This window comes from Diceros bicornis, chromosome 27 (assembly GCF_020826845.1).
Source record: "Diceros bicornis minor isolate mBicDic1 chromosome 27, mDicBic1.mat.cur, whole genome shotgun sequence".
In the NCBI taxonomy this organism is placed as follows: Eukaryota; Metazoa; Chordata; class Mammalia; order Perissodactyla; family Rhinocerotidae; genus Diceros; species Diceros bicornis.
Genome location: NC_080766.1, coordinates 3,595,340 through 3,609,784, shown reverse-complemented (window position 1 = coordinate 3,609,784; position 14,445 = coordinate 3,595,340). Strand labels below are relative to the sequence as shown.

The 14,445-nt window shown below is 46.9% G+C and overlaps 1 long non-coding RNA gene across 1 annotated transcript; it reads left to right on the top strand.

The window, feature by feature from the left end:
• The first annotated feature begins 2,897 nt into the window (after nt 1-2,897).
• Nucleotides 2,898-4,097, top strand: LOC131423099 (uncharacterized). The gene is made up of 3 exons (XR_009224229.1): nt 2,898-3,133; nt 3,341-3,430; nt 3,768-4,097. It is a non-coding gene; the product is annotated as an uncharacterized LOC131423099 (long non-coding RNA).
• Nucleotides 4,098-14,445: the final 10,348 nt, after the last annotated feature.

Here is a 14,445-nt window from a genome sequence, read left to right as displayed (position 1 = left end):
GGCTGTGGTTTGATAGTTTCTCACTTGAACTTTCTCTGAAACATTCCTGTCTATCTTGTCCAGGTTAACAAGCAGAGGGATCTGTTCAGCCCATGGGCTGGCAGGGTGCCATTTTTGGGCAAGAGGCCCTGGTCATGGGACACAGTGGTGTTGGCTGGGTTGTTCCAGGAGGAGTTGCCGAGCTGGCGCCATCAACAGGTCTCTGGCTTCCATGCACGTCCATCCTGCTGGATGTAGCTTCTAGGCTGTTGGGTGGTTGGGATGGGTTTAGCCCTCAGCCTAAACCTGTCCTCAGGAAGCCAGGCCCCTGCTGCTCCTTCTGTCTTCACCACATCTCCAAGGGGAGGGCACCCTGCCTGTTCCAGGGACTGGCACAGCAGGGGATTCCCATGGCCCAGGTGGACAAACAGGCTGTTCATCCTTGGGTCTGAATGGCTGCACCAGAGACAGATGTGTGTGCATTCTGGGACTCCCCACCCCGAACCCCTAGAGCAGTCACTCGAGTCAACCACGGGAGTCTCACCTGAGTGCCTTGTTGGCAATGACATAGGCCCCAGGTGGCTTATGAGTAGCATCTAGGCAACTGATGGATTCTTAGTGGATCCTGCTGCAAGGACATTAGGAGCTTCATGTAAACGAGGAAGCAAAGCGTCCTGTCACCCCCTTCCCTGTTGATCAGAGGTGGCAGCTTGGGCGTCCAGTTCCTGAGTGGATAAAGAAAGAGTTCAGTGAAGGGGAATGTCCTGAGGGCTTCCTTGGGGAGGAGAAGGCTCTGGCATGGCATCTGTCCCAGCCTGGGGGCCAGACATTCCACGGGACTAGGGCAGGCAGGAGCCACTCAACCAGACTCCCAAGACACCCCATCCTCTCTATCCGCGGCTCAGCCCAGGACCAAGCTTTGAGAGTTCAGGGGACAGGACTGTTTTCCGTGGTGGGGCTGGGGGTTAGGTGAGGATGTTGGAACAGGGCCTCTGGCTGGGAGGGCCAAGTGGCCTCTCCTCTGTGGGCCCTGAGCAACTCACTGCCCCTGTTTGGGCCTCTGTCTCCCCATCAGGGAAATGGAGGGATGGTGATTGTGTGGTGCAGGCCTCACAGGGTGATGAGGTAAGAGGGAGGAAAGGAATGTGGGAGCTTTCTGCCTGCTCCACCTGGAGGGGTGAGGGCCAGAACAATGATGACAGTCATGTGACACTGAGTCCTCAGGAGAACGTGTGAGGTAGCTGGAGTTCTCACACTTTCCAGATGAGGAAACAGGCTCAGGGAGGCCAGGCCGCAAGCCCAAGCTGACACCCAGAGTGAGGGTTGGAGCTGGGCTTGTTCTATAATTGCAACACCTTGGAGGATGGAGTTGCATTGGTACCAATTGACTCGAGTCACATGCCTAGGGTCGGAGGCCAGTGGTGCTGGATAGAAATGCAGTGAGGGGACTATGGCCTCACTGACACTGTCCTCGACCCTAACAGGAGGGGCCTTCCACGTTTGCCCCCCGGGAGAGCAACCCCCAGAGAGTGCAGGAGAAGCAGCAGCAGCCGTAGCAGGTGAGTGTGCCTGTGGGGGAGGGGCTCTGCGCTCCCAGCTGGAGGCCTCAAATCAAGAGAGGAGGGCCCTTCCTCTTGGTGCCACAGTGTCTGAATCCCCCAGTAGAAGTGACCAGGAGGGGGGTCTGGAAGAGCTGGTGCAGGATGGGTTGTTGTGGGGAGGGCCAGGGACTGCATACCCTGTGATTTGCCAGAAGCCGGCCCTGGGAGGTGAGGAGGAGGAGTGTGGTGTTCTTGGGGTGTGAAGCAAGGAGGAATTGAGGGGAGGCTGCTAAGGGTCCTAGGCTGCTCCCCGTGGGATCCCTGGGGTGGGCCAGGAGGCTGAGGGTGAGGACTTTTCAGGGGAGGGTCTGCAGGGGGCCGACTTGAGAGCAAGGGCTCATCCCACCTGGACACCGATGTCACAGGGTGTCATCACCTATCTTGGCACATTCCTCGGTGACCTGCTGATAGTGCACCTGGCAATGGGTGATTATCTCGAGGTGGGTGAACCTGAGGACCAGGCAGGGAGGACCAGGATCCTGAGCCTTGGGATGCGAGAGCCCCCGAACTGAGCTCTGAGCTCTCAGCACTTGGCACATCTCTCCTGCGAGCCTCGCAGCCGCCCCTGGGAGCTGGGGCAGCAGGCCCATCTTAGGGATGAGTGAACAGAGGCTCTGCCTGAGGCACCCATTCCAGTTCCCCAAGCTGGGGAAGCTCAGAGCTGCCTGATGGCACAGCTGTGTGAGGTTTTATCTGAGCTGGACTCAGCCTCTAACTCCCATGCTGCCCATGGAGGGAGAGAGAAGTTGGGACCCCCCCCAAGTCAGGCAGCATATAAGTGGCTGAGCAGTCCCCTCTGCCTGAGGCCTCAGCCTCCAAATCTGTCATCAGAGAGGGTTGTGCTGCCAGGTCCCTCAGCCTCACCCCCATGTCCTCATTCTCTGGAGCCCAGAGCCTGGCCTAAGTCCAAGTCCTGTTTTCTCTACATGCCCGGCCCCTCTGGGGACCTGGCTGTAGTGTAACATGAGAAGGGGTGGACATAGAGGGCTATTGAGGCTAGGGGGCTCTGTCTGATGGACTCTGGCTGTCTGCCTTCCAGGAGAATGAGATCAACCTTGACAAAAGGACTGAGGTGAGCAGCTGTGGCACTCCCTGCAGGGGAGGGGAAGGAGGTGGAAATCAGAGACTCTCTGGGCAGAACAGTCCCTGGTTCCACCCCCTGTATCTTACATTGAGTGGAAGAGTTTGAGAACAGAGAAGTGGGAGACCCATCCAATTGGCCGGTGGGTTGAGGGGAGGATGACATCCAGGAAAACATCCTGGAGGAGGGGCAGATTATTCCCATTCTGAGAACAGGAAGAGCCTGGATGTAACTGGAGGGAAGGAGGGTTCCCAGGACTGGTCCCCTGCCCCACTCCTCACCCCCCACAAGGCCCCTGCAGCATCCCCCACCCAGGCCCTGTCTGCATCCTCTCCTTCCCTCTGGCCCCAGGAATACCGAGTCATGAGGGAGATCCTGCTGCTCCAGGTGGCTGCAAAGAATTACAACCAGAGCCCAAGGAGCAATTTGGGGCCTGGTTCCAGGACATGGAGCTGCTCAACGAGAATGAGAGGTGAGGCCGGGCAGGAGTTGGGTGAGGGCAGGGGTGCTCTCTCTGTTGGCCAGTCCAGAGAGCCTGTCTCCATGGTCCCCCACTCATCCCCAGGCCTTATTACATGGCGACCTCTGGGACACCCAGACTCCAGCTACTAGGCAGGCAGTGGGGGGACACCAGAGGTGAGGCTCCTGGTAGGCTCACAGGTGCCTCTCTGTCCTGTAGCTACAGCCTGTCCTGCCAGCCAGAGCCCCAGACCTAGTTGGGCAGCAGAATACTCAAGGCCAAGAAGAACCCCCATCATCAAGGTCAGGGGTAAATGAGTGTCTGGGCCGGGATGACTGACTCCTAGGGGTTCAGTAAAGCTTTGGGCTAAGTGTGCCCTTGGGGAGTTGGACAGCTGACACTGGGATCCCAGCTCCACTACTGGGCAGTCCTGTGACTGGGGTGACTCTCTTCAGCTTCCTGAGACTCCGTTTCCTCCTCTATGATATAGGTGATACTAAATGATCGCTCACGTGGCAGGGACAAATGGGGTACTGGTGGCTGACAGCACTGAGACAGGGTCTGCAGCACCCAGTGCAGTGGGGACAGGGTGGGGGGCCATGATAGTGAGGGAGGACCCCCAAGATAACCCGACACTTCTACTCAGCCCCCAGGCCCCAATACTGAGCCCCGTACCAGTGGCCGATCACAGCCCCATCCTCAGCAGCCGGGACACAGCTGGGATGCTTGCGATGCACCAGGCCAGCTCCTCCCACCTGACAAGAAGGGGAGCATTGTAAGCTGATTCCTAGGGTCCCCTGAAGCCCAAGAAAGAGGGGACAACCCCATCCCAGTTCCCTGACATCCCCCAGCACCTATTCACCCATTGGGGAGGTACAGTGGTTATTCGTTGTAAATAATAAATGCCATATTTGAATATTATATTAAAGTCCTGTTCCCTTTACAGCTTGGGAGTTGTGGTGTGGTTCTGTTGCTTTCTGTACACATGTAAGAGAGACACAGAGTTTCACATTTCTCCTTGAATCAAGAACTCTTCTGGGTCATCAGCTTATTGTATGTGGGAGAAGGGAGAAGGGCCAGCCCCTTCCCTGGCTAGTTGGGACACTCCCAATTCCCCCTAACTCCGAGGACCAGTTCATTTCAGTATCATTCAGCTCCTCCAGGAGCAGACAGGGCTCCCCGCCCATTATCTTGGGATTTAAATGTTAAAGGTACTTTCACAGGCAGAGCAACAGCCACTGAAATGTGGATGTCTTTAAAACAGCACTACCCAGGACCATGTTGTGCCACAGGCAGGGGCTGCCTTTCTACGTTCTGGAGGAACAGGGATTGTTTTCTGCTTCTCTTGTTGAGGTTTCTTTTGACCAAATTTTAGGAACTTGTTAGTTTTCTGGTTCAATCTCTGGAATTGCATTGGTTCTAAGTGGGGAAAACAATGTAAAAAAGATCAAAACGTGCACGTGGGGAGGACAAGGCCCGAAAAGGTGATTTGCAAATGGACTAAAGGCAGGCAGGACTTTCCCTCCTCAGGCCCCTCTAGGGGCTCCGTGTTCACCCCTGACTTAGATTTGAATCTTGCTGGGATCCTTGTCCAGGACTCTGAATTCCTTTTCCTGCTTGTTTCGTATCCAGGAGGAACGATTTCTGATGCAGCTTTTAAGGCTACTGTTGGGCCTTGTTACATAAACATGACTGCTCCCTGTGAACTAGCATTCTCAGCACCCCTGCCTTCCTTATGCAATTCCCTTTAGGGCAGAATTTCCCTAGAAGGCCCCCAGCCTCCTCCCTGGCTTGGCCTGATGGAGCCCGAGTGAGCTCTGCTTTGCCAGGATAAGGGACCATAATCCTGGCCAGTCAGTGACCCCACATTGTCCCTTGCTGTCCAAGGTGAATTCTGAGCTCGTGTCCTTCTGAGGTCCAAGGTCTTGGGCACTCCTCCAGTTTACACACTCAGTGTTGGTGTTCTGAACTCGTCCAAATGGGGTAATTGGGCCCAAGTCATTAAAGTGTGTCACCCCTGGGTGGCTGTGTTTTTTTCCCCAGTCTTGTGCTGTGGTTACATTACAACCAGCTGCTGGGGTGTGAACCCTGTTTGGAGCTTTGAAAGATGAGGCATGACAGGGGTGTTGGGGGGTCCAGCAGGGAATGCCACGGAACTGATGATCCATGGACATACATGAACACAGCCTTACCAATTAAAATACTGAAATGCTCCCCATCTGGTGGTGAATAGACACTGCTCTGATCTCACACCAAGAACCCGACCCATGACTAGCAGCTTTCAAAGGGTTACCAAGTGGCATTTTGAACCTCTTCCCTTGGGAACACCCTGTAAGACAAGGGCCAGATGAATCGCTTGGCACTTGTGTGTTATCGCCTCCTTTCTGATGGCTGCAAGTGTCACCCAGACACACAGGCTGGACTCTGCCAGGGAAGCCTTCTCAGGACAGCCAGAAGCTGAGGATGAATTCTGGTTCCCGGCATCCCAGGCCCTTCCTGACACGGCACAGCCACCCAGGAAAGTGATTTGGTAATGGAAAGAATGGGAAGGCCGTACTTTCCCTCCAAAGAGAAAGAGAAGTGCCAACAGTGAAAGCTTGATCCCTCAAATAGACAATTAAATCCCAACAAGCAGTGGGTTCTTGTCAGATTACTGATGCTGAAAAGGCTTCTTTTGATAATAGCATGATCCCCCAGCTGCCATGTCCATCTTCATGAATCAAATTTCCAACACATATGGATCTAAAAAACTGAGGGAAATCTGGTATTTCCTTAGATGCAACACTGAATTAGCATGCAACAAAGAACATAAAAATGGAGACCTAGAAGTAAATACCTAATTTGAGTACATAGACATCAAAGTGCTTTTGAAACAATATTTTGGAATCTATTGGAATATTACACAAAAAGAATAATCCACTTTTAGTACATTTTACTGTGACTGTGAGGGGAAAAACTGAATCATCCCGTGACGTTGGTAACTCGCTGCTGAGTTGAAAGTAAAAATAAATGATGTACGTAGTAAAAGAAAATGAGAGAACAGCATGAAAAAAGAAGATCTTTCTCTCCTCACCTGAAACTCAACCTCTCACCTGAGAAAGAAACCGCTGTCTATATTTTCTATGTCACACAGCAGAGTTTAATAAAAGAAACGTATTGGTATGTTTTAAAGTTTCAAGAGCTCAAAGCAAGGAAACATTAGGGACGCAGCCATGAGACCTCACTGAGGTGCCTGCTCCATTTCATCTGCTGTCAGGACGTCCTTCTTGGCCCCTCATTTTCTCTGCCACGCTAGCAAGTCTGTCCGCCATCAGTGCTACCACCAATCTCTCTCCTGTGCTCCTCACTGCCCTTTCCTCCTTCCTGATACCTTCCACAGTCACCAGAAATTGTTGGCAGTGAAGCTGTGGAATGCCCAGATCAGCTCCTGGAATCATCTCTGTCAAATCTGATGACCGGCAGGAGTGGGCATGGGACCTGGAGTACAGACCACCTGCGAGCACACCTGGCAGGGATTCACCTGTGTGACTAGGTGCAAGTTTTTGCAACGCTTTGACAAGATTGAAAGGACTTACCAGTAGTCCTGCACTGCTGCAGGCCTGGAGTCCTTGCGGTCTCTCGGGCCAGCAGACCTGGTGGGGCTGGTCCAAGGTGTCCTCCCAGAGACCCGTCACTGCTAGGATGGGATGGGATTCTAGTAACCGGCCCCTTGACTATGTCACTGGACATCCTAAAAGGGATGGAGGTGCTTAAACCAGGCTTTGGTTTGGACTAGTTCCCACAGTCACGCTGCTTCCTCTGTGAAGACACGACTATCATCCTTCTTCTCCTCTTACCCTACAAAAATAAATCATGAAATTGGGTCAAATGATAAAGGAAGCCTGCCTTTTTAGAACAATTATCATGGCTGTTTTGTACTTCCACCCTCCCTCTATCCTCTGGGGATCTGACCTGTGTCCTGGGATGTCATCAGGCAGATTTGCATCAAGAACAGAAAGCTCCAGGTCAAAACTCAAGGCTACTCCAGATCATTTCTCTCCCTCCATCCTGTTAACACCCCCTCCTTGTTTGAGTGTGTTTCCATTCCTTTCTTGTCCTTGTCACTCTCAACTGTACAAGTCCTAGCACTCCCTCTCAGGACAGTCGGTCCCCAATCTTTTACTAAATCCCAAATCCCACCATTTCTGTGTTTTCTGACTACTCATTTGCTTAATCCATTGACCACTCGGTGTTCATAGAAGTGAAATCAATAGTGACATTGTCAACCAGCCCTTGTTAGCGACTTACTCCCACATCCCAGACGTTCACATAATCCAAATGGTTATGTTCAAAGTAAATAATTCAGAAAACATATTCACTCACCACAAATTCCTGATCTCTAATAATTTTATTCAAACACTCATACAGTGGATACCTGTCCCTCAAGATAAGAAGTAATGCCAGATCACCGATCCTCACCTTAATTTCCTCCTACCCCTATCAATCCTGGATTCCATGGACTATGATCTCAATAATTTCCTTGGAATAATAAAAAATTCCTTACCACTTAGTTATGTTGTAAACCTCCAAACCCAGAAGATCCCGATTATCTGCCATGCCGCAGCTACTGCTGGTCTTATAACAAGCTGAAGAAAAAGCACGAAACATGATCTTTTGATACCACTGTAATTACAAAACCATCTGCATCAACTGGGAAGCACTCATAATGCCTGAAAATTTTGTTCTCTTTTTTTGTGTTGGGTCAATAACAAAAAGAAAATTCAATTAAAAAATGGACAAGGGACCAGAATAGACTTTTTCCAAAGAAGACATACAAGTGGCCAATAGGTGTATGAAAAGGTGTTTGGCATCACTAATCAGGGAATGCAAATCAAAACCACAATGAGCTATCACTTCACATCTGTTAAGATGGCGATTATCAAAAAAACTAAAGGTGGCAAATGTTGGTGAGGATGTGGAGAAAAGAAACCCTTGTGGGAATGTAAACTAGTACAGCCATTATGGAAAACAGTATGGAGCTTCCTCCAAAAATGAAAACTAACATATGATTCCAGCAATCCCACTTCTAGTATATAGCCACAGCAATTGAAATCAGGGTCTCCGCGAGATACCTGCTCTCTAATGTTCATTGCAGCTAATTTACAATAGCCAAGACACTGAAGTAACCTAAATGTCACTGACGGATGAAAGGATAAAGAAATGGAATATTAGTCAACCTTGAAAAAAGAAGCAATTCCTGCCATTTTTGACATCATGGATGGACCTGGTAGACATTATGCTAAGTGAAATAAGGCAGACAGAGAAAGGCAAATACTCACTTATATGTGGAATCTAAAATAGTTAAACTCATACAAGCAGAGGTTAGAATGGTGGTTGCCAGGGGCTGGGAGGATGGAGAATTTGGGATCTGACGGTCAAAGGATACAAAGTTTCAGTTATCAAGATAAATAAGTTCTGGAGATGTAGGCTACAGCATAGTGCCTACAGGTAACAAGACTGTCTTGCATACATCACATATGCTAATACAGTAGATATTAAGAGTTCTTACCACAGAATAATAGTAATAAAGGAGGTGAGAGAAAACTTTGGGAGTTGATGGATATGTTTGTGGCCTTGATGGTGGTGACAGTCTCAAGGGTGTATACTTATGTCCAAATTCATCAAGCTGTATATGGAAAAGTATGACATCATCGTTGATTCTTCTGCATCTTGAAATACGCCATGTTCTCATCACATGAGAAAATTTTGTAACTATATATGGGGACAGATGTTAACTGGACTTATTGTGCTGATCATTTCAACATATATTCAAACATTGAATCATTAAGTTGTACCTCTGAAACTAATATAATGTTGTATGTCAACTTTACCTCAATTAAAAAAACACAACAGACAAAATGATTTGAATATTGTAAATGAGTTCAGTGAATCCCTGAAACTGCCCCATTCCTATATGGGAGTTACAGGAAGCAGAGAGGATGAAGGAAGATGGAAGAAAGTTGTACAAAACAGTATTCAAATTAAAATCATTTGAGTTGCTATCAGCTCCTTGTGGCAGAGTTCTGTGAGCCCTGATCTTCTTTCACATTTATCTTGGAAAAGTATACTTTCAGACCCAACCCATGATAGTTCATCATTTGCTCTAATACGAAAATCTCAACTTAATAAATAAAACCAAAAGCATCCCTTATGTATGAATAAAGTTAGTGAACTTTACAGAGAAAAGAGCATATTTGCACAATCTCAATAAAGGAAACAGAAGAACTGAATGATGATCGAGTCTCAGTCAAGCTTATCTTTGAAAGCCAGTGAAACCAGGATATCTTTTCAAGGATGTGTATAGAGCTGTCAGCCTTGGAAGATAGAAATAGTGGCCTCCTCTGGAGCAAAGGGCAGGCTTGCTTACTGCCCAATATAATAGAAATAACACCCCTCCCTGGGGCAAAGGTCAGCAGACTTCCTGTCCATTATCAAAGATTTGAGTTCCTTAAGCTCTGAGCTCTTGCAACCCTCTGCATGTCAGCTGGCTCACTGTGTATCACCCTGTAGGAAGTGGGATTTAGTGAACCGGTGCAAATGCTGATACTCGGGCCACTGCTATTGCTGTGTCGTTAAGTCCTTTGTCTCTGACCCATGGGTCTAGTTTCTTTTGCCAGCATCTATAAGACCATGGTAGGCTGACTTATTAGCTTGCAGGTAAGGTAAAATATGATACCTTTCACGGTTCCTGACAAGCCCTTAATGTAACCAGTACTCTTAGTAACAGAGAGCTATCCAGAATAATATGTATGGATATTCTTCATCGAAGACTTCATGCAACCAAAACTTTAATAAGTCTCTCTGATCTCTTTTATTTCTACCCCAAGTAGAAGGAGAGGCACCAAACTATTACAGACCTAGGGCTTGTGCAAGCCACCTGGAGACCTAGTGACCAGAAACTTCCCATGGGGAGCAAAGACAGATGGGCATATTTCCAAAATGGACCCATATGCCTCCTTATCATCCAAAAGACAGTACATTATCTTAATTTATGATGATTTCATTCATTAAAATCTTGTGATGGGCCAAAGATGCATCTCTAAGAGGAGTGAGACACATGGCAGTTGTAAGCAGATTAACACATTTGGTGAATATCAAACTCTGAACTAAACTTAGTGTTCTAATCAATTATAAGGTATGACAAATTTAATTAGGTCAATTAAATGATATTTAATGGTATGCCTGAATATTACTCTGCAATAATGAACAAGAAACTCATGTAAATAACTATAATTGGTCTTACTTTAAAATATGATAGTCAAGACTGTTTGAGATAAGCTGGAGAGAAGGAAGGGGGGAAATAGATAAAAGTTAGCTGCTCTGAAACCACTCTCAAGACCCCTGGATCTACATGTAACCCAGGAGATCGAGGCAGATGGCTGTGTGCCTAGATCCTCCTGCACTGTGGTTCTCAGGGATGTCACGGGGCTGAAGCAGCTTCCTGAATCGTGTTTACACATCCATGTGTACAATACCCCTGACCATGGGGATGAAACACCATTCAATCATCCCTTACACCCCTCTAATTAACAATTAGATTTCAGAATCGTTGTATCATTACATGATCATTTATTCTTCAAACCTGTAGGATGCCGAGCTAAAAGAAAATCAAATTTCAATGGCTTCTTTTCTTTGAAGGACCAAGATGTTCTTTCACACTTGGAATCCGGATTAGAGGATAAATCCATCAAATCAATGGAAACAAGTTAAGAAATGGACAGAGGGATATTTCATTCATATATACACAGTTTGCACTGTGGCAAAAATAGAGTTATATTTTAAAAAATTAGAATTTTTTGAAATTTTATAGATTTTAAAGACTTTGTTCTGCTTATACTCCCTTTGGTTTACCAAATCAAATTCACTCTTTAATGAGCATCTAGCATTGAGTGCTAATAACAGCAGCTTTTTTAAATTCTTATTTTTCCCAGGTCAAACACCAAGGGTAGAGGTCTTCAAGAGATCAAGTCTAATCTTCCTACCGGTGTGGCAGGCTTAACTATGGATGTTCAAGCCAGACATTGCCAGAAGAACTACATCTCTTCACCCATAGGTGAGTTTTTACTAGTAATCACAGAAACTTAAGGATATCAAAGGAAATTTTTTACTAAGAACCCAAGTTATAGATTCCTCTCTTAGGTTCATTACTTTGAATTTTTGAGTCAAATCATATATATCGATTGGACCATCTTCAATTCTATGATCTTTAGAAGATGCAGCTTACAGCTGAAGAGAAACAGATACAACACCAATATCTTATCCTCTCTAGCCAAACTGAGAGCCCCTGGAGTCAGAAGTTTTCAAGAAAAGAAAAAGTCATCCGTCTTTTGAAGAGAGGCAGTAGAGGCTATTCAAACATTCAACTTTAAATTGTTAACATGACTTGTTAGAATGTGATGGAGCACACTTTCTAAGTTTCATGATTTTTCTCCACAATATTGAGATGGAGGACCTTGAAGTCCAGTTTCCCCATAAATGTATTTATTCAATGATAAAATTAATTTCCCTATAATTACCATGAAAATCTTATGTCATAGTCTCTGACTAAAAGGAAACAAAGCAAATTGAGCAGTTGAATAGCAGTGTAATTAATTCCATACAAGGATCTTACGGCAGCATTATGTATAATAGTGAAACTGGATGTAATCCCATCTCTATCAAAGAAGAAGTAAACAGATTATGGTATTCCTGTTCTTTGGAATACCTCTAAAACATCTAAAATGGTAAGTTAGAATGATGTGCACTGATAAGGGGAGACGTCTTTGATATATGATTTGGGAAACAGCAAATTGCAAAACGATGTAGTTACATAATTTATGTTAAAAAACTTTATGTGTATTTATAAATTCATAGGAAATTTCCAGAAGAATAAACCCCACCCTGTTAACAGTAGTGGCTTCTGAGTAGGGGAGTGAGTTTTCAGGGAAGGGGATGAAAGGGGTGGGTTTCACTTTATATAGATCTGTGTACTTTGACTTTTTTTACAATATGTATTTCTTTCATAATTAGAAAAATGAATGATGTGACCATTTGGTGCAGGACAACAGCATTATGTTCACCAGTCTCTGTACTGTATGTTACTGCACAGCACGGACTGTAGGAAAAAGCCCAGAGGAGCAATGAAGACAAAGAAGACACGACACCTGCAAAAAGTCAGTGGAGTATTTCTACACAACAAACCTTCCAGGTGAGTGACGGTCAGTATCTTCCACTGCTCCAGCTCTCGCAAGAAACCTAGTACCTTCCCAGGGTAAGCTGGAGGACCACGGCCCAGTAGTCCACTCCCCGCCCAGGGCCTGTTTGTGCAGGGTGACTGCCATCAAGCAGACAATGGACTCAGGATGGGGCCTGTGCCTTTGGGGAGGCTGGTAGAGAGGCACAAAGTCGAACACCAGCTAAGGGCACACACCTGAGAGGTGGAGTTCCAGGTGGAGACTCAAAATGTACCAAGACACTGCATGAAGGAAGCTACTCGACCTCTCTGAGCCTGAGTGTCCCCTCCTGTAAAATGGGAATCACAGGCCTACTTCACAGAGCTGTTGGGGAAGATACATAAAATTGCCTGTGACAGTCAGTGTCCACATTACTAACAAAGTCGTCTCCAACTTCAGAATAATCGATGAAAACAGTAATGTTGATGAGAACAAAGATGAGATGCCCAGCTTCATAACAGCCCCAGCAGCATGAGAATGAGAGGAGCTCCGAGTAAGCAGGGTTCTTCACAGCTCCACTGGAGAGGATGAACATGGGCTACACCAGGATAAGCAGCTGTTGTACAGTGACTCGTGTAGTGAGGGTGGGTCTCTAAAGACACTGTGAAATACAGTTACACACAGTGGCTCCTAGGAAACAACTATAAGCAATCAATGCAGCTGATAGGAATAGGAAGGGGGCGAGCAGAGGAGGGTCAGAGCCACAAAATCTGAAGGAAGACACTGAACCACTACAAGAGCCCAACTCTGTCAACAGCTGCTGTGGTTGCACCAGGAGATCAAACGTCTGAGACAGCCATTGTGGGGACTGTTGGGAGCACAGTGGTCACTGCGGCCACACCCCAACAGCAGTGCATCGGAGCACACACACCCTGAGACTTTCCTCTCCATTAATCCTTGTTTTAAGATGATGAGGGCAGGCCCCGTGGCTTAGCGGTTAAGTGCTCGCGCTCCGCTGCTGGTGGTCCGGGTTCGGATCCTGGGCGCGCACCAACACACTGCTTCTCTGGCCATGCTGAGGCCGCTTCCCACATACAGCAACTAGAAGGATGTGCAGCTATGACATACAACTATCTACTGGGGCTTTGGGGGGAAAATAAATAAATAAATAAATAAATAAAATCTTTAAAAAAAAAAAGGGCCAGCCCCGTGGCTTAGCAGTTGGGTGCACGCACTCTGCTGCTGGCAGCCCGGGTTCGGATCCCGGGCATGCACCGCTTCTCCAGCCATGCTGAGGCCGCGTCCCACATACAGCAGCTAGAAGGATGTGCAGCTATGACATACAACTATCTACTGTGGCTTTGGGGGGAAAAAATAAATAAATAAAATCTAAAAAAATAAAATAAAATAAGATGATGAATATCCTCATGTTACAATGTCTCTTTCCAACCCTTGTGGACGAGTGTAATCAGAACCCCCTGAAGAAGGCACAGGCCAGAATAGGATGGAACACTGGGGGCTGGGGGAGTGGCGCTGCACCTGAGCACACAAACTATCACCAGGGCCTATTGAACACGAGAGAAGAACCCAAGGATGTGGTCTAATGAGAATTCCCCGTCTTGCCACATTCAGAGACACTACAGAGTTTCTCTTCCGATCTTTACAAAAATGTCAAAGAATTCATGCGTCATTAATTCATAAAGAGGCAAATTCTTGGCAAAGTGACAGAGTCCAGATTCCATGACCAGGTTTTTCAGTTGTTTTGATAATATTCCATATTCAGGAATCAGAAATGTAACCTATTGGAATGTGTAATATAAACAAGGACTTTTTTTGATGTAGATCAACGCCCAGATTTTTAGAGATGACATAAATCATGAAAGCTGCTAACCATTCCTCCACAGGTTTCAATAAGACTTTTAAGTTAATTTACCAATCTCAGGAAAAAAGAATTTGGCAATTCAAGTTTTTTGTTTCTGCATTCAAGCGTACAGTACAGGCAAGAGAATGAGCAGAAAAAAATTAACAAGAAGGTCTTGTGCCTGCCCGGTGGCTTAGTGGTTAAGTGTGCACGCTCTGCTATTGGTGGCCCAGGTTCGGATCCGGGCACACACCGATGCACCGCTTGTCCGG